General features: G+C 44.3%; 1 protein-coding gene across 1 annotated transcript in view; it reads right to left on the minus strand.

Annotated features, from left to right (window-relative positions):
- Positions 1 to 18,958, minus strand: part of NIM1K (NIM1 serine/threonine protein kinase) — a 99,642-nt gene extending 80,684 nt beyond the window's left edge. Inside the window, exon 1 of the mRNA XM_075588986.1 lies at positions 18,645 to 18,958. The gene's annotated coding sequence lies outside the window, so the exon portion shown is untranslated. The remainder of the gene's footprint in view (positions 1 to 18,644) is intronic.
- Positions 18,959 to 19,330: the final 372 nt, after the last annotated feature.

Genomic DNA, 19,330 nt, shown 5'->3' on the forward strand with positions numbered 1-19,330 from the left:
CAAGCAGGAATTACTTGGACATCCAGCTGTAATATGGGTGAATGAGCTTCGGTATTTTTATGATGGAGCCTCAAAGAGATCGATCTGATTAGCATCTTCCTGTCTAAAAGAGTGTCAGTTATGAAAAGACCCAGTAGACCCATAATGTATACAAAACTGACATACTGATGCACAGCAGATGTCAGGCTAGTGACCCCTCCGGGTCAAAAATCAGACTTAGTGGCCCCAAGTTATGGGTGTAGCCCAGGTATGCTAAGTGGCATGGGCGTCAACCTGACCCATGCACCCTGCCCACCGGACAGTCCTTTTGACCGGTCTTATGAACTATGGGTCACTTGGCTATTCGTGGGTTTTTTTGTTCCCACGAGGGGATTGGATCCACATGTTAAAGATAGCTTTGGGCAGTCTATAAATGTGGCTTCCCAGTTATTCTCAGGGTGATTCTTGAATTTTAATCCATGATGTAAAGATGCAAGACTTTGTTCCAGTACAGCAGCAACCAGTCCAGGAGTGAAGGGGTTAATAATCACATAACCACAGGACTTTTAAAACCAAGGCTGCATTTCTGACGCTTGCAAGCAGAGGACAATTTCTTTCATTTCCTTATCCCAGTGAGTGTTGTTTTAAGTGTATTCTACAGATGTCGTGTGTTTGTCTATTAAGGAAATAAATCACAATTTATTTTGCAACTTGTTCTGTTCAATCAAGTACCGAGAAATATAAATGTGTTGATAAAAGTTGATGTCATCGTGACAGGGACTATTCTAGAAAGTTAGATTCCAAGAGGTCAAGAGGATAGGAACCTCGAGGAGAGTAGATAAGTATGTTTATAAAGTAATAGCATACACCAGGCCCCCCATATATTATGTTGTAGGTAGGGACAGTACCCGGAATAGTTAATAAAAAGGAATACGGCACTGCCCCCCCAAGCCGGTCAGGTCGCTATGTCCCAGAGAGGCAATACTGGACACACGTCTAGTATTACCTCTCATTTTTTACTGCACAGAGTTTCCAAATGCAGGATAGCCCAGGTTCAATACTGGACACCTGTCAACCCTATGCAGGGTAGGGCTGTCAGTGAAGGGGTTTAAAAATAGGCACCAGGGACTATTATAAAAATGAATACAAGTTTATTAAACAGTCTGAAAACAAACAGGGCGTTGTAATGCCAAACTCTAACTTATGAGGAGAGGCTAGCTAATTTAGGTTTGTTCACATTAGAAAAGAGGTGTGTAAGAGGGGATATGATAACTATATACAAATATATTCGGGGACACTACAAGGCGCTTTAAAAAAGAACTATTCATCCCACGGGCAGTACAAAGGACACAGGGTCATCCCTTACTGTTGGGAGAAAGGAGATTTCAACAGCAACAAAGGAAAGGGTTCTTTACAGTAAGGGCAGTTAAACTGTGGAATTCATTACCCATGGAGATTGTGATGGAAGATATAATAGATAGCTTTAAAAAAGGTTGGACATCTTTTTAGAAAGGAAAGGTATACAGGGATATACCAAATAAGTAAACATGGGATGGATGTTGATCCAGTGAGTAATCTGATTGCCAATATTTGAAGCCAGGAAGTTATTTATTTTTCCCCTTTGTAGCCCTGTTTCCCCAGAACACAGGAAGCTACCAGTACTGCACTTATACCTGTTGGCTCCAGGAGCCTGAGCCTCTGCCACGGAGAGCCTGGGGTGTGTACTTACTCTGGTGCAGCGCCTCCAACTGTGAGGGATGCCAGCAGAGCGGAAGCAGCCCCTCACAGTACACAATAATAAACACACACACAGTATAAAATAACAAAACCTTTGCTGTATTAACAAATGGCATATGCCAAAGGATGAATCTCCCTTATGGTTAAGCTATATGGGCACAACTGCCCCACACCTCGCAGGGTTTACTTCCCAGAAATGTTAGCCACCACCATGTCCCACACCGTGTCCACAATACTGTGTACCTCACACAGAGTCCCAAAGAGTCCCACAGTAATGTTTAGTCCCTTGGTCACTAGCCTCACAGTGTCCCCCCCAAAAAAAACCCTTATAGGCGTGATTAGTGCCTGGGTTAATACCGGTATGTTGGTGCACTTGTAGATTTTACCTGCCGGGCGCGCCAGCACCCGGTCTGATGAGACTTCACAAAGGATACGCCGATCCCCTTTTCTCCACGACGTCGTCAGGGTGATCCCACCCGAGTAGTGTCTCTGTAGTAGCTTGGGCAAAGCCTGGTCCCAGACATCTGCTCAGGGAATTCCGCGTCCGCTGTGTCCCTAACTATATTCATATACTACAGGGATCCATTCCCTATGCTAGGGCCTATCCCTGTAGCATCCACAATCAAGTTGGACTCAGGGCCTATCTTGGGCCTAGGGGGTATTTGCTGGCCTAGTGCAGAGGCTACTTGCCTCTCTGCACAGACCCTCTGTCCCCTACCTCTGCCTGTCACACACTGCCTGCATGCTCTCTGTGTCACACTTCCTTATCCTGTTTGCACAACTTCCCCAGCTCCTGTTGGCTCCCTGGTGTCAGGTGGGACACTTCTAAGGCTCATGGGACTTGTAGTCCCTTCCAAGAGCCTTCCCTGATTGTCTAGCGTTTGCTCGCTTTTCCACTGCGCATGCGTGATATAGAATAGCCGCCGCTCAACTGCGCATGCGCAAGCTTCCACAAGATGGCGGTTCCCTCCGCAACAACAAGAGCCCCTGGCGACGCGAGCCGTCCCGGTGCACACCGGCATCCTCTCACTGCACACCCACTCTCGCGGAGCTCCTGACACGCGTGCACGCGCACCCGCACGCCCCGACAACCAACTGCAACTCTCCCAATCGCGTGGAGGTAACACAATAAGGGAGCACAATCTCAGAGGGGGGGGGGGGGGATTAACCTGGCTACCCCTTTATCAGACATCATTGGATGATATTTCACTGGGGTTTTTTGTTTGCCTTCCTCTGGATCGGGATATTGTAAATACAATATAGGATACATTTAGCATGGGTTGAATTTGATGGACATACATTTTTTCTCAACCACATCTACTATGCAACTATGTAACACAAAAAGAGTGTAGTAATAAACCCGTAACTGTTTTGCAATATACCTCCTGCCTGGTGCGTGACCTTACTGGGAGGAGAGGTAATAAGTTCTACCGTGGGAGATCACCTTCAGTTCCTGGAGCCTACGGCAGATGGAGGCGCTGCACTGCTAAGGAGATATGTGGGTTATGAACCCCAGAAGCCTGATCCTGTGTCCCCACTACCACCGGCGGACGACTCAGCCCTCCTGTTGCCAGCAGGTATATGCACCACACACCCTGTAATGGCACCTGTCAGCGACCGGTGGGGGAAACACCGTTAGATAAGTAATACATAAGTAATGTATAAGTATATAAGTAATGTATAAATAAGAGAATCCAGATAAACTAGAATTTCCCAGTATCTCAGGTACTACTCTAAAAAAGGTATAATTTTTAGAATGTTAAGGTTAATGAGTCAGGATAATGATATATAGCCCAGTTCAAGAACATCCTCATTAAAAAATACTTAGATTTCCCTTAACCGTACATTCCGTTGTTTTAACATGTCCAGATGGCAAATCGCAGTCCCTAATGCATGATTATGTGCACATTAGTGACAACACTGGCAACCCAAGCTAATGAATCAGCACTGTGCTGTTCAAGAGGGAATGCAACATCATTCCCTACAGATAACTGGTGATTAAAATTGAAAATAATTAATAGAATGAATTTCTTGAAAAAAAAAAATATACACACTCCCAGTGCAAAGGATTAAGTGGTGTAAATGCAGGGGTGAGAACTTTGAAATAAGATTACACTGCAAACGTGACAATTTCCCTGCGTGTCATCTCTGGTGGTTCTGTATGTATTCCTCGGCCTAGATTTAAGCTGCTCCCTGCAGTACAATGGATAGTAGTTATTGGTGGAATTTAGTCCACTGTTTATAAAAGGGTGAGGCAACCCTTACAGAAGCTACGGGTTCGATCAAATCCTTTAGGCTCTAGCAGAGGCCAGTAAATAATAATGAAGTGGTGAGGCTGATGGAGATATTGTATATTGGTCACTACCATGTTAGATTTCATATCCAAGTGATGGGGGAAAAAAATAACCCAGCGCTAGTGAATAAAGTGACTTAAATAAAAATAGCAAAATAGTGCAGCTCTAACCCAATATGTGAACAACCTCTATGTTCCTGTGATCAAATGTGATGGGAAAATTACTATGCGCTCCCCTTTCCCCCCCCATCACATTACATTCAATATCCATTAGCCATCTTTATAGTAACTAATAGGTTGACATACTAAGTTTAAATCTTTACTTCTCCTGCACTTACTGTAATTAGTGGAAGTGGCTGTAAGAATATGTATAAATACTTAGATTACAAGATATTTTACATGTTGCGCGTATCCCCCTTGTTTGCACTTTATTTACCTTGTACAGTTTTGTAATTTTGTAGAGCACTGCATACACTGTTGGTGCTATACAAATACAATTATACATCCATACTGTTCATATACATACATACATACATACATACAGGTGCGCTGACGAGTATTCTAAAACTTGCCTTGGAAAATCTGGGGCTATCACCAACAAGACCCAAGTACATGCTGGGTACATGCTGCAACATTTCACTGACATTTCTGCAGAAAGACTAATGGCCCATCGGATTAACAGCGGGGGTCCCCGGCAGTCCCACCCCTGCTGTGTTAATCCGATGGACCATTAGTCTTTCTGCAGAAATGTCACTGAAATGTTGCAGCATGTACCCAGCATGTACCTGGGTCTTGTTGGTGATAGTCCCAGATTTTCCAAGGCATATGCGTTCGAGGGGGTTTTATATGCATTGGTTTTTTTTTTATATATATGAATTGTTTTTTTTTATATGCATTAGGGTTGTTTTATATGCATTGTTTTTTTTATATATGTATTTATATGTATTGTTTTTTTGTATATGTGTATTGGCGGTCTTTTTTATATGTATTGGGGAGGTGGGGTTTTTTTTTGTATGTATTTGGGGGGGTTGTATATATTTGGGGGTTGGAAGTTTTTTTGCATTGGGGTGTTTTTTTGGTATATATTTTGTGAGGGGGGATTATGTGAGGGGGGAGGGAATTGAGTGAGAGTGGTGTAACTGACGGAAGGAGGGGGGGAGAGGGAGCGAGGAAAAGAGGGACTAGTGGAGAAAAATACACATGAGGCGGGGCAGGGATTGAGGGCGAGTGGGGTAATTAATAGAGGGGGGAGAGTGAGAGCTGAGACGGAGGGGAGAGAAATACATGGGAAAATGGAGGGAAATAGAGGGGGCTCGCGAGATGTGAAATAGAGCTCACAACACTGCATTTTAAGTAAAAGTTGCACCCTAAAAAAAATGTTCATGGTAGGTGTGCTATGGGGGGGGGGGGGGGGGCGGGGCGGCCCCTGGCATTTGTCCTGGGCCCCAAGATTTCTGTTGGCGGCCCTGGAGAAGGTTGAAGTTTGGAGAGAGGCAGCAGGAGCATTAGGTTTATCAATAGAAATATTAAAGTACCCGTGAAAAAGATGAGAGGAGATGAAACGTTGAAACCAGGCAGAACAATGGTCCATAAACTGGGAACTAGGGTTGTAGATACCACAACAAAGAGAGGCAAGAAAGGATATATGGATAGTGTATGCTTCAAATGAGGAATGTGTAAGGGAAGGACAAGTTGGTATCAGATTTTCCAAGAACATGCTATAAGAACAGGATTATGGAAACCATTGTCCCCTGATCCCCATAACGTTTTATATAGTACAAAGAAGTTTAAAGATAAAGTTTGACCTAAGTTTAGCATTTACCACATATTAACCTGTTACCGATGACGTCACAGGTGGAAAAAAAGCCCACCAATATCTGACGTCATTAGTAAGAGCTGTTAGCATGTGGTAAATCAATCCATATGATTGGTTGATTTTACACGTTTGGTGACAGCAATAGGCCCTATATAACGAGAGAAGACACACGAGGCTGGCACTCGATAAGTAGAAAGAAGATTAAGAATTTTTTTTAAGATTTACCCCATTTTGACAGATTACACCTCAATCAACAAAGGATCATGTGCTTTAATCAATTTAGGGGTAGGTTGTCGAAGACAGGTGCCTTTGGATTTCTGCAGGCCATTGGCCCTGGATTAGGCTTTATTTGAGGCATTGCAGATTGTAGTTTTTTTTAGGAATGCAGAGTTTTTCCCCCCATTATTTATCCTTTGGATCGTCAACTGGAGAAGAAAGGATTATTTTTATACATTGATTGATTTTTTTTTTAATGGACTACAACATTGGAATTGTTTCAGGAGGTCTTTTCCCCAGAAGACCTTGGAGGATCTCAACATGGATGTAGTGGTCTTTCCCCAGTAGCTGCAGCTTGTGTATGCAAGACTTGTACTTCGCATTGTTTAGCATCAACACAAAATCATACATGGTTAATGTCTTTTATTAAAACTTTGGTATGCTGTCATTTTTTCGTTCCTGGGAACTGGAATATTTAAGGTTTTTGTAAAAGAGAAATATGCAGCCTGCCCTTCAACCTCATCCATCCCTTTAAAGTGGCAGAAATGACGTACCAACAGTATTCAGCAACAAGAAACAACAGCATATGTGATGACGTAAGGTCAGCAAGAATGAGGATTAGTAGCACCTGAAGATAAACGTTAGAATGACTCAAAAAGGAAACAGTTGACAGAGGTCAAAGTATATGGGGCACCCTTCGTACAGCACTAATCAATACTAGATCAGATAAAAGATCAATGACTAATTTGTGGGGCTCTTTAATTCTGAAAGGCCAGCTACAGAACTAGCTCAGCTTATAGTTACCTGAGGTGACTGACCTTGTAGAATTGTTGGGTCGTGTTCTGCATATTGTTTATACAGTGGCATTGTGTTGCTTGTTATTGTTTCTACTCACCCTTATGTGTTGGTTATCAAAACTGCGTGGCTTAGTTCTGTTTATGTTGGCAACAGCACTAGGATTCCACAATGAACAGATCGGCCTAACAATTTGTTTATGATTGAGATTCTTTACAAGCTACAGGAGAGCACTGTGCACCCTATGCAAGTAATAGCATACTTTGTAGAAAAGCAAGCGGTATTAAAAAAAAAAATACATTTAAATTAAAGCTGCAACCCGTGCAGCTCGAGTTTTTGGAGTAAAGAAAAAAAGTTGTTACATGAGATTTTCGTTGCAAAAAAATGTACATCCCTTTCCCACGCACCCCTTTCTTACAGAGCACTGTATTACTGAAACAGAGGATTGACTCTGTGATAGAAAACGTTCTCAATTTTATTAACACGAGATTCAATAAATCATGACAGGAGCAGATAAGGGTCAGAATATATCAGGACACGTGTACCAAGGATAAATACCAAAGAAGAGACTTAAAAGCTTTTGTGCAACTACTGTACGTTTCTAAAGAACTTATGTTTATCAATTACAATGTATCATGCCACGTTACAATAAACACCCACTTCTCCCAAGCCAATAAGGTTACTAGAATACACTAGAATATTATGTTCTTTGTGTAACTCTACTTTAACCAGTCTCTATATCACAATATGACATTTTTGGGGCAAAATAGGTGCAAGTACATTGATGCTAATCAAAATATAAAATACCTCAGTCATATTTAACAAATACATTTATTTTTTGCCTTTGGCATACAGAATACAGACCCCGCCTAGACCATTGACTGCATGTGGCCCTCGGGGGTTTCACCTGCGGCCTCCACCTGCTGGCTGCCCCAGCCGCACACTCCTCCTTTCTCCACCAGTGCAGAAGGAGCAGAGATGTTGGTCTGAAGATAGTCACTTCTTCCCCCTCCCTCAACTGCCTCAGGCTGTGGTCCCAGTGTGCACTGTAGCACCACGTGGCGCGTGGGGTCGGCGGCACGTGCACAGCGCTTCACCGCAATCTGTGGAGAGAGGCAGAGATTGCGACGGGGGGGCGTGGTGGGGTTTTTGCAGGGGTGTGGCCATGACCTCACGTGGCTGGTTCGCCCTCATTGGCTGAAACGCCTCCATCGCAAATTGCAAATACAATTTTGTTGTATTTGGAAAACCCCGTCATAGAGCGTGGTACCTAGTGGGCCCAGCCCCATTGGGGGGCGTCACTTATTCGTACAGCGCACGCCGAGCCGTGCGCTGTATAACGCACTGGGACTGCAGCCTAATGACCAATAAATACTGTCCGGCTCCTCCCCTATGCTAATCACTAGTTCCTTCGCAGTGTAAGAAGAGGAGCAAGACCATATTCACCAGCATTATGTAGCTGTAAGAGGCGGGGAAAAGATGCCATCAATGGCTGAAATGTCCCTTCTGTCTGTGCAATATATATATATATATATCCATCGCTGGTACAGACTAACTTTCTGCCTTCCTGACACGTAAGTTCAGATAGCTACAGACAGTGACAGACAACCCTGTGGGGTTTACCCCCTCTTGCAGCCTCCCTGCGTGGCAGGAGTGGAGGTGACACTGGGTCTGTGTGCAGCCAATCATGGTGCAGACCTTGTGCCCTCCCCTTTCTGCATTAGGGAGGAAGCACTCCAAATTATAGAGAGAGTCCTTCCCAGCCAGGAAAGAGAGAGGAGTTCAGCTCTGCCCCTCCTGGGGTAGAGACCACGCCTGCAGTCCCTCTTGGGGCTATTTGCAGCCCAAGATCTGAATAAAGCTCCAGGCCTCACCATTATCAGAAGGCCAGTACCCTCCAGAAATCTGAGATCCATACCTAACTACAAGGTATACGCTGTAATGACATCCTGCAGTGGCTGCCTGAATAAAGATCCCTTTTTATATACTCCTGCCTAAGTAACAGTCTATTGGGTAGGAGTATGAGAGATATCTGTCGTGGTGGGGACTGTCTCCAGGAACCCTGGATGCCTACTGCGACTGGAGGCACTGATGACACCAAACGGAGACTCTGAGGATCACCAAAATCCAGTCCCGTTTCCCCTTATCGCAGAAGCTTAACCAGCACAATGACACCGGTAGCCAGAGTAAATTTCCCAGAGGGGGGTGGAAGCAGTGCTACATATGCAAATAAATAAACAGTAGCAAGCACTCCTAGAGTACAGTATATGTGTAGATCAAGGAAATATTTCACTTATCTTTTGATGGGTGCCGGCTAGATCGTTATAGTTCCTTAGACAACTGGAACACACACACACACACACACACACACATACATACTATATATATATATATAATAAAATTGTCTGCAGCACTCTTTTAAAAAAAGATTGCTACCTCTTATTTTACTTAATCCCCCCCCCTTGTCTTCATTCACTTAATCCCCTCTCTTTTTCATGTAATCCCCTCCCCCTCGTGGAGGTCTTTGGTTGAAGGCAGTTGAGGCCCGCAGGCGGATATGGAATGTGGGCTCCGATTTGGTGCACCGGGTGGGTGAGATTTGCTCAGAGGGCCCTAGCAGCTGAGGAGAGCTGAGGCCCTTGAAGCCAAACTCGGAAGTTGGCCCCAACCTTTAGCTGGACTGAACTTCCAGCACCGGCAAGGCCTGGGACACTTGCCCTAGCTCTCCCCCCCTATAGGTGGCCCTGTTTATATATAAGATATTTGTAGAAAAATCAGCACTTCTAGACCACTCTTGATTACATACATATATGTATATATACATGTATGTATATATATGTCATCACACATGCGCACGACGAGGCCGCATCGAGCGCGGAATACAACTGCGGCCAGCTACTATAGGGGACTCCAAATGGACTGTTTTTGATTGTTTGATGGTGCCTCTGGATCTCTGCATCAGCCACCACCCTTCTGCAGCACTGAGGGAGAATCGAATTGTGGATTCCAGACGCAGAGTGACCAGATTGGCGGTGATATTATTCACAAATTGCCTATGTTAAATCTACCCTTGTGAGTGATTTTCCTCCCACTCCCTTCCTTTTCCACAAATAAATGTACTTTTTTACGCTATGGGGCATGCGCTCTCTCTTCTCTTTCTCATATATATATATATATACGTACGTGTGTGTAATGGGTGACCCTTTTGAGCGCTAAAGGGAAGCACATGCATCCCTTGCGCACATGCATCCCTTGCGGTATATCATGCTGCCTCCCACTGCCCTAGATGCTCCGTAGTGACTAGATCTAACCGATATTGGTGTTGTTGCACTGGATGTTGGTGTGACTGGCATACAGTGTAACAAACACAGCACTTGTAGGTAACTTTCCTTGCAACAAATCTCTCCCAGCAACGGACAAATGAACATCATGTTTTTTGGATAGATTTTGCGAAGCTTGTTTGTCAGCAGTGAAACATCAACTGGAGTCTCAGAGATGTGCAAATTTTCACATGCGAATTTCACTTTATTTGGTTTGCCGAAATAAATGTGTTTTGATCCAAAAGGTCGGATTCATTAACTTTGATTTGTTTCACCTTCAAAATTCGATCCAATTAAAAAATAAAGAAAAAAAAACAGGGGATTATATATTTCATCCAAAATATGAAATACAAACAAGATCCTCCAGAACAGAAGGGGGTAACATTCTTGTGTCTTATAAAAACATTAAACTGAAGCATAATTCACCTTACTGGTGTTGATGAACTAATTGCCTTTAAACATGATTATATTGCACAGATTAACATGCTGCTCTACAGATGCACAAAGTCACAGTCGTCAGGACAACAAATCAGCAATGTAACCTGCTAATCCTCTGAAAAGATCTGTCTCTCTGCAGCAGTAAGCGCGAGCTATCCTTAGCACAGGCACATTTACTGTATGCTGCACCCGTTATGTAAGCAGTAGCAAATGTATGTAGCGGGATCATACTGGCAGATATTGGGCAATATACTTGTCCTAGAATAGAATACTGAATCAATCAGGCAGATTTTTAATAAACTGAGGACTAATCTACATGTAATACATTAGGATGATGTTTTTGCAGGGAAAAATGTGGAAGATAAATGGGCAGTCTTTAAAACATTGTTAGAATGTTGGGTAATAAATATAAAAGAAACAAGTCTAAACCAATGTGGCTAAATAAACAGGTAGGGAGGAAATGGACAAGAAGAGGAAGGCGTTTAGATTCTTTAAGTCAGAAGGGACAGAGACATCGTATCAGAATGATAAGGAATGTAACAAAAGTTGCAAAAGGGCAATCAAATTAGCAAAAATGGATAATGAAAATAGGATTGCAATAGAAAGTAAGAACAACCCTAAAAGGTTCTTTAAGTACCTTAATAACAAAAAATAAGAAAAGAAAATATAGGCCCTTTAAGTGGGAGATGGGCAGGCAGATTATTGGAGATAAGGGAAAAGCAGAGGTATTAAACAAATGCTTTGCCTCTGTGTTTACCAGGGAAGAATCAATTGCAATAGTTGTGCCGCAGGAGGAAGCCACAACCTCTATATTAACGAACAATTGGTTAACTGAGGAAGAAGTCTATAGGTGGCTTGATAAAATTAAAGTAAATAAGGCACCTGGCCCCGATCGCATACATCCAAGCGTTCTTAAGGAATTAAGTTCAGTAATAGCCAAACCATTACATTTAATATTCAAGGACTCCATTTCCACAGGCTCAGTACCACAAGATTGGTGTAAAGCAGATGTGGTGCCTATATTTAAAAAGGGAGCTAGATCACAACCGGGGATTTACAGACCTGTAAGCCTGACTTCAATAGTGGGGAAACTACTTGAAGGCTTAATACGGGATAATATTCAGGAATACCTAATGGAAAACGAAATTATTAGTAATAGTCAGCATGGATTTATGAAGGATAGATCTTGCCAAACTAACCTTATTAGTTTCTTTGAGGAGGTAAGTAGGAATTTAGACCAGGGTAATGCAGTTGATGTGGTCTACGTAGATTTTGCAAAGGCTTTTGATATAGTTCCGCACTAGAGGTTAGTGTACAAAATAAAGCAAATTGGATTCGATTGAAAACTGGTTGAAGGACAGACAACAGTGACGGATAGAGAACAAAGGGTTGTCATAAATGGAACTTTTACAGGTTGGGCTAAAGTTGTGAGTGGAGTACCTCAGGGATCGGTACTAGAACCCCTTCTTTTTAACTCTTTTATTAATGACCTTAAGGTTAGCATAGAGAGCAAAGTCTCCATCTTTGCTGATGCTACTAAGGGGCCTATGCATAGGGTGACCAGATTTTCAGTGAACCACACACACACACACACACACACACACACAGAACCACACACACACACACACACACACACACACACACACACACACACACACACACACACACACACACACACACACACACACACACACACACACACACAGCCACTGACACCCCCCACACACACACACACAGAGCCACTGACCCCCACACAGAACCACTGACCCCCCCCCCCACACACACACAGAGCCACTGACCCCCACACAGAGCCACTGACCCCCCCACACACAGAGCCACTGACCCCCCCCCACACACACAGAGCCACTGACCCCCACACACACAGAGCCACTGACCCCCCTACACACACAGAGCCACTGACCCCCCCCACACACACACACAGAGCCACTGACCCCCACACACACAGAGCCACTGACCCCCACACACACAGCCACTGACCCACACACACAGAGCCACTGACCCACACACAAAGAGCCACACACAGAGCCACTGACCCACACACAGAGCCACTGACCCACACACACTCACAGAGCCACACAGTCAAAGAGCCACACACACACTCACACACAGAGCCACACACACCCCCCTCTACCTGCTCTGAGAAGGAAGCAGCTCAGTGTGCTCTGTCCTCCAACCAGTCCCCTGTGGCCCGGCATCCTGCAAAGCCCCGCCCCCGCATCCTCCGACCTCCAACCAATCCCCTGCGGCCCGGCATCCTACAAAGACCCGCCAACGGCAACCTTCAACCAATGCCCTGCGGCCCAGCCAGCATTCTCCAAAAGTCCAACCCCCCCGGCATTCTGCAAACCCTCACCTGCTACCGCATCTTCTCCTCACCGCCCGCACGTTGCCCCCGCAATGCATTTTTTTCCTAAGTCCCGTATCGCCACTCATCGGCAGCTTCTCACCACCCTCTTGCCAACTTTTCCTGGCGATTTTGAGAGGAAATCTCAATTTTAGAGCCGTGATTAGCCTTGATAAGCTAATCAGGGCTACTAGAATAGCATGAGTTTGAAAACCTGGCGATAAGTGGTGATAAGCAGTGCTTGACAAATCACCCAAAAATCTACTCGCCGAACCAAAAAATCTACCCGCCACCTAGTCCCGCCCCCAACCTGCATCTAATCCCGCCCCCAGCCCCGCATTTAAAAAAACCCATAAATGAAATAAATGGAATAAATTCCTAATAAGAACATTCGTTTTTGACATAAGTTTATTTATTGTATTACATTATACTACAATTAGTCCTTGTTGTGTGTGTGTGTGTGTGTGTGTGTGTATGTGTGTGTATAAATGTCGAATCTAGAAAAAAAAGCCAGGATGTGAATGACTAGTTTCCTGAACCCCTTAACCAGTGTCTGGACGTCCCCGCTTCACAATATCTAAAGCAGCAATCCCGCCTGGGATCTTACCTGATCCGCAGACCCTCAATGTCCAGGTACCTCATTCCCGCAATGTTATACATTGGAGGGGATGTGTTCCCTACCTGTCTTCTGGGTTAGGGGGGGGGGTTCCGATGTCTTCCGTGTGAAGCTCGAGAGTTAGATATGGAAGAAAGCAGTATAGGTTATTTCGGTGTAGTATAGGGCAGTTAAGATATACAGGGTAAATAAAATATCCAGATCCAGATTGTGAGACGGAGAGAGGGTGAGAGACGGAGAGAGGGTGAGAGACCGAGAGAGGGTGAGAGACCGAGAGAGGATGAGAGACTGAGAGAGGGTGAGAGACGGAGAGAGGGTGAGAGACGGAGAGAGGGTGAGAGACGGAGAGAGGGTGAGAGACCGAGAGAGGGTGAGAGACGGAGAGAGGGTGAGAGACGGAGAGAGGGTGAGAGACGGAGAGAGGGTGAGAGACGGTGAGAGGGTGAGAGACGGAGAGAGGGTGAGAGACGGAGAGAGGGTGAAAGACGGAGAGAGGGTGAAAGACGGAGAGAGGGTGAAAGACGGAGAGAGGGTGAGAGACGGAGAGAGGGTGACTGTGGGGGGATGGGGTGACTGGGGGGTGGGGTGATTGGGGGGTGGGGTGACTGACTGGGTGATTGGGGGGGTAGGGTGAATGACTGGGTGATTGGGGGGGGGTGACGGGGTGTCTGACTGGGTGGGGTGACTGGGCGACTGGACAGGGGGCGGGGGTTGGTATGACTGACTTTTGACTGACTGGGTGGGGGGTTATGACTGACTGGGTGGGGGGTTATGACTGACTGGGTGGGGGGGTATGACTGACTGGGTGGGGGGGCATGACTGACTGGGTGGGGGGGCATGACTGACTGGGTGGGGGGGTATGACTGACTGGGTGGAGGGGGGGGGGGTATGACTGACTGGGTGGGGGGTACCTCTGGTGTCCTACACGTTCTCTCTGTCTCTCTCTTACACACACACACACTCTGTTGGGGGGGGAGCAGAGAGGGGGGGAAGTGGAGACAGCCACGGGGACCGAGGGGAACACACCTGCTGGCATCTCCCGCCACGCGCGAGCAGCCACGGGCACCGGGTGAAAGCGGGGACCGTAGGACAAGCGGGACATATCCTGCCCCGCGCGAGCAGCCACGGGGACAGGAGCAGAGACCAGAGGGGAAGCAGGTCCGGGGGGAACATCCCCCGCTGTCATCTCCTGCCCCGCGCGAGCAGCCACGGGGACAGGAGCGTAGACTGGAGGGGATGAGGGGGGGAAGCTCAGGCAGGAGACAGGGACCGCGCCCGCTAGGAGCAGCCATTACTTACCCCTGCAGAGAAGGGCTCCATTCTGCGTCACGACCAATTGGCCCACCAGCCAGGAGGATATTTTTTTTTTATTTATTAATTTTTTATTTTTTAAAAATTTGCGCAGAGCAGGGGAAAAAAGTAGCTGGCCACCGGCCAATTTCCGTTCGCGCCTGGCGAGTGGGCGACCGGGTTTGTCGAGCACTAGTGATAAGTGATTTATCGCTGCATGTTTGGTGATTTATTTTTTTTCTCTCCAAAAAAAATTGCCGAAAAGGTCTCTTATTGCCGACTTATCAGAGATTACTGAATAGCAGTAGTTTTTTTTGGCGATAAGGCGGTGATAAGTGACTTATCAGAGCTTAGTGCATAGGCCCCTAAATTGTGTAGATAATCAGAGCAGGATGGCATGCAGTAGCTGCAAAGGCAAACAAGATTTTATCTTGCATTAAACAGGCAATGGATGGAAGGGAAGTAAACATAATTATGTCCCTTTATAAAGCATTAGTAAGACCACACCTTGAATATGGAGTACAATTTTGGGGACCACTCCTTAGAAAAGACATTATGAAACTAGAGAACATGCAGAGATAAGCCACCACATTAATAAAGGGGATGGATAATCTGATTTATGAGGAGAGGCTAGCTAAATTAGATTTGTTTACATTAGAAAAGAGGCGTCTAAGAGGGGATATGATAACTATATACAACTATATTGAGGGACAATATGAGGAGCTTTCAAAATAACTATACATCCCACGGGCAGTACAAAGGACTCGGGGGCATCCCTTAAGATTTGACGAAAGGAGATTTCACCAGCAACAAAGGAAAGGGTTCTTTACAGTGAAAATGTGGATGTATGAAGAGTGTGATGGCAGATACAATAGATACCTTCAGAAAAAGGTTGGCCATCTTTTTAGAAAGGAAAGGTATCCAGGGATATACCAAATAAGTAAACATGGGAAGAATGTTGCTCCAGTGAGTAATCTGATTGCCAACTTTATTTTTCCCCTTATGCGATATCATTAGATGATATTTGACTGGGGTTGTTTGTTTGCCTTCCTTTGGATCAATAGGCTGTCAGTACAAATAAAGGATAAAGTATCTGCGGTCTAAATTTAGCATAGGTTGAACTTGATGGGCGTACGTCTTTTTTCAACCCCATCTACAGTACGTAACAATGTAATTTTGTCACACTGCTGATATTCATTACGTTACTCTCCTAGAGTGGATGATGTATCAATGCAAAGATGGTGCAAACAGAAGTTTGTTTTGATGCATTGCTCCATGTTCTGATTGCATTTGTGTGAAATGTTTAAATGTAATTACAAGTAATAACATGATTAATAAATTGACACATTTCATTATCATTTGTCATGTAACTTCTCCCAAGTTGCTCTTCCTATTGGCACACTATAAATAGCAAACTTACGCAGAACATGGAGCAAAGACCTTGACACAAATGGAGAGAATATGTCAATTTTACTCCAAATTTGCCTTGACCCTCAAAGAGTTGAAGTTTTCCCAGCGTAACACGATTACAAACGCAGCATCAGAGTTCTCGAAGAAAAGAAATGCCATCTACACCCACCTTTTTTCTGATAAGGTTAGGGCAATATAGGATACTTTAATACATTATCACTCGAATGTAGATATGTTCAACAGTGGAATCTAGTGAAACCAGTGACACCATATATTCAGAGGACAGAGAAACTGAAAGAATAAACAGGTCCCAAAACAGGTATTGTTCGGCATAGCTTTTAAAAACGGGTTCCGTCACTTAGTTTGTCCGACCACATAGCCTCACTTTGGTGAAATATGCCCTACAGTATCTCTACAAGGTGTGTTTCTCTTTAGAACACTGCAGAACCTTCTTATCATTGTCTCATTACCCTGGTGCTAGCGGGAGATGGGAGATATGTTTATTATCTATGGGACTTCACTAGAAAATAAGATGATTGGGAGTGAAAGGATGGACGGTAGAAAGGGAAATTGGGAGAGGCAAAGCAGTATAAAGTTCTGACGCCCACCTACTGTAGGAAGGAGTGGGTAGAATTTTGCACCCCATATTTATTGTTACCCTTTCTTCTTCCCTTCCAAATAACAAGAAACTTTGAGGCAAATGTACCAAATGTACCAATAGGTATAGGTGCTAGACCATAAGATGCCGACCATGCTGGAGGACAGCTTACAGTCCCATGGGAATGAGCCATAAAGGGCCATATTAACTTAAAGGTGTCTAATGGACTACTACTGTTTTGTAAACATGGCCCTTTAGCTTCAAGAACAGGAGCTTGGTAGTAACTATGTTTCTATCTGCTGGGGAATCTCACACAAGCTGGGCCTCACTCTGTTTACCTATTTTCTTTCTATTTTTTTTTACAATTTCGTGGTCAATTATGTTTTTTGAAGGAAAACGGTGCTGAAACACTAAGCAAAGACCAATGTATTTATAGCTAAACTGTACTACAAGAAATCATTCTGTTTTCAATAAAGAAACATAGTAGAAAAAATACGTATCCCATAACAGTTAGTATTCCAACTCTTTTCCAAATTATGTAATTATTACAACATGGAGTTTTTTTTTGATCTCTAAAAAAGAAAATGGTATGGGAACTCTGATTTCACTCAGAAATGTAGCCATGGTCACCATAGCACTTTACACAATGAAGCTAATTACAACAATAACACTCTGGAAGGATTTTACTTTTCATGCACTGTGCTGCTCTCATTTAAATACTGCACCAGGGTTCCACGTGTCTACTGCCTCTTAAAGCCCCTTCTCGAAAGTTGCTAAAAAACACCTTTATATACGAACAGATGCAGCATTATATTGGCTCAGCATTCATTTAATGGCAGATGTTTGTAATACTAGATTCATATTCCCCATAATATACTACAAATTACAAATACATTTCCAAAAATGTCTTCTTTTTTTTCTGTTACAGTATTCTGACTCAACACAAATATGTATCACCTTTTTACAAGTTAAATATGGAGTGGCTTTAAAACGTGGCAGAGGGACGCCCATTTGTGTAGCCCTCAAGCACCAATAACCAAACTCCTCCCAATGGCTGGTCAATAGCCTCCAGGGGATAATCAATGAGGCTTGGAGGCATCCCAGTCACTGCAGGCATAATCCACAACTTGCCAAAGGGCTCACATTTTAACTCCTATATTTCCACAGAGCAAAGTGATGATCAAGAGGTCTTAATGAGGATGCAAAATTACCAGTAGATAATCAATATGTTTCAACAGAGGGATAATATAATAATGGAAATAATGCTGTGTTATTTCAGACATACCTAACTCTGGTGTTTCTCCCACCCAGGGCTTGAGAGAGACAGGGACCAATATAGAAGGAGACTGATCGGAGGTACTTGTAAGCATACCTGAGATACCATGTTTTCCCAGGTATTTCAGGGTGTGGATTTGAGCAACGCCAGAGTTAGGTACAACTTCAATAATGTAGCGGTATTTATTGGCGTCGCCATTTACAGAGCTTGGTGAATATTCTATGAAAAAACAATTAAGACTATGACAAGCTAATTTACATGTAATTTACAATAAGGTCTGTTACAGAGAACGCCATGCTTTTTTTTGCAAGAGTAAATCCTGGTTAACGTCACAGTACTTGCTTTAGTAAACACTGTTTTATGATTAACAGACATTAACACAAGTATCACCTTAAACAGGCTTTTAGAGCTTAGTGAATGTAGCCGTGTAGGAGGTTAACAGTAACATACTGTATCTACAGCAATATGGATGAAAAGCATCCACATGATCCTTACCTGGTGCTTGTACATGCGAGAGATGCTCTGGTGGTCTCCGGTGATGCTCAGGTCTCTGAGATCAGTCAGTGCTTTTTCACAGGCGATCACGCAGCTGTGTGCACTGGTGTCATGTGTTGCTGATGCTGCTCCCAATGATTTGTACTAGGGCAGCTGCTTTCCCATTTGCAAAGCCATTCATTCTAGAAAAAATAAGGGACCATCTATCTGAATGGGAATGGTGTGACAGCAAGAAAGAGGGTGGTGGCTGACAACAGACCTCTTCCCCCTGAGGCTGGGGAAGCAAATGGGCTTGTAGTGGGAGGTAACTGGGGGAGCTGGGAATGTGGCTTGGTTTCTATAGCAGCAAGAAGAAGGAATTAGACGATGTAATGCCACAGTGGCTATTTCAGGTAGAAAGTCATGTGGATTTAAGGTTCTAGAGAAGTATCATCCTTCCTCTAATTGTAATCCCCTTTACTGCCAGTTGAGCCTTTTGATGGTACAACACGTGTGGCAGGGTGAATTCAGTATGCCTGGGAGACCTATGTATAGGTCTGCAGTCCAGCCGTGACCTGGTCAATCACAGCTTTGAAAAGGCTGGGTTAATCAACCAGGTCCCAGCTGCCTCGTTAAGGGGCTTGAAAAATACCGACTCTTGACTTGTAAAGTGTTCTTCCTGACTGAAGCAGAGAAACGCACGCTGA

The sequence above is a fragment of the Ascaphus truei genome, chromosome 1 (genome assembly GCF_040206685.1).
Source record: "Ascaphus truei isolate aAscTru1 chromosome 1, aAscTru1.hap1, whole genome shotgun sequence".
Lineage (NCBI taxonomy): Eukaryota > Metazoa > Chordata > Amphibia > Anura > Ascaphidae > Ascaphus > Ascaphus truei.